This window comes from Microtus ochrogaster, unplaced genomic scaffold (genome assembly GCF_000317375.1).
Source record: "Microtus ochrogaster isolate Prairie Vole_2 unplaced genomic scaffold, MicOch1.0 UNK39, whole genome shotgun sequence".
Lineage (NCBI taxonomy): Eukaryota > Metazoa > Chordata > Mammalia > Rodentia > Cricetidae > Microtus > Microtus ochrogaster.
In genome coordinates this window covers 3,545,659-3,547,650 of record NW_004949137.1, presented here as the reverse complement: position 1 = coordinate 3,547,650, position 1,992 = coordinate 3,545,659, and positions in this window count along the sequence as shown.

The window sequence follows — 1,992 nt, the reverse complement described above, 5'->3', positions numbered from 1 at the left end:
TGATGATTAGAATTATTAAGCAAAGAGAAACAGAGATGAGAGAGAAATAAAAGATAAAACACAGAACTGCATCAGCAGAACTGCATCAGGAGGGGAATTTAGTGAATACCGAGCCACCCCTTTATTTTCCATATATCTTTTCATACCCCACTCCAAAGAGGTAAAGGGGGAGGCAACAGACTTCATCAACATGATAAAAGAAATAAACAGAGCACCTCTGATCTTTGGTCAAGTTGAAGCTGAAACACCTCTGTACTTAAAATACCAACTAACCACTCTAGGTCAGGACCACTTGTTTTGCAGTCACTTGTTGTCAACAACTTTGAAAAAGCAAAACAAGCTCAAACTCTCTGACCTCTAATCAAGGTGGAATGGACTCACATCTGTGTGCCCTGACACACAACAGCACTCCTAGTAGCTGAAAGATCTGAAAATGTCAAGAAGGGTGGGGGCAGCTCTATGGTACAGCACCTGCCTGGAACGTCTGAAGCTTTAAACTCCTACACCTGGGGTCCCCATTTCACAAATGAGGACCATGGTTTGGCTACGGGATGTCAGGGGGGCACATGAGCCAACTGGAGCTAGAATCACAGTCCAGTGGAGACAGCCACCCATCCTGAGAGTTAAGAAACTGGAGTTCTTGGGTGGTTAGACACAGGTAGCCATACACCTCTCCCCTACCCAGATGGTGCCCAGCTCATGAGGCCTCACACCTAGGGACACACCGCCAGCTGGTTATCACACCCAGATTTCCCTGCTAGGACCTAACAATGACCATCACAGGCACAGATGGGCTCGGGGTCCAGGACAGGGGCAGGTAGTCCTGCTGGTCAGACCTCCTTCCTTAGATTCAGATGGACTGGTTAACATGTCACTTGCCATTCTGCAGATGCATCGCCTGCATTCAATGCCCAAATGTCCATTCAAACTAAACCAGTACCAGTTCTGCCCATCCCAGAGTCATCCCACCAAGATTCCAACAGCCAGAGAGACTGTACTCAAAAGTATCCATGAAGTTTGTGTCCCATGGAGCCAGACAGATTTTGTTTGTCCCTGAGTGGGCCTCACAGTAAGGGATCTTCTATCCTGACTTCCAGTTCTCCTGCTGCCATGTTCTATGGAGGCAATCCAACACTGGAAGCTTCCTGAGGCACCAAAGAAGACCAAGAACTGTCTAGTCAGTGGCCTCAGGGCAACCATGACCCAAAAGCAATAGTCGTGATTTAGTCTGGGCAAGACAAAAGGTCAAGCTATTCACACAAGTACTCTCATCAGGAGAGTGACTGGGGAAAGACACAGCATTCCACAGGATGGAAAGGCAAATGCCTGGATGTATGAGGTGGGGAAGGGAAATGGCCCTGAACCAGTTGAGCTGACATTTGATCTATCCACCCATCCTGTCCTGTCCACTAGGAGCCAGCACAGCCCAGATACCTGGACTTTGGGGGCCTCAGGCAACAGCAAATCCAACCCTGTGATCCCATTCCAGTGTCACAGGGCCTATAGGAGCTTGTGTTGTGAGTTCTGCAGGTAATAAGGGAAACACAGTGTGGGATGTGGCTAGAGACAACACAGTATATGGTATGTGCTGAGGAGGTAGTATCAGATCATGGTCTAATGGAGCCCTCACACCCCCATCAGCCTTGAGACCTTCGAAAACACAGATATTTTAGATTACAATTCATAACACTAGCAAAATTACAGTTAAGAAGTAGCAATAAAAATAATTTGATGGTCAGAAGTTACCATAACATGAGGAACTGTATTAATAGAAAATTACTTAGGAAACTTGAAAACCACTGCAGTCTACTCTCTACCCCTGCTGAGAACCCAGAACCCAGATTGCCCTGCCTACCAGGGGTGGCCAGTGTGGTTGGGGCCTAGCCCTGCTCCAGAACCCTTAGGTCCAGCCAGCTCCTGCTTGGTGATTTATGTTCCCAGAGAGAGTCAGCCATGTCTTTGTATTTTCATTGCCAGGCCCATCTAGTTAAG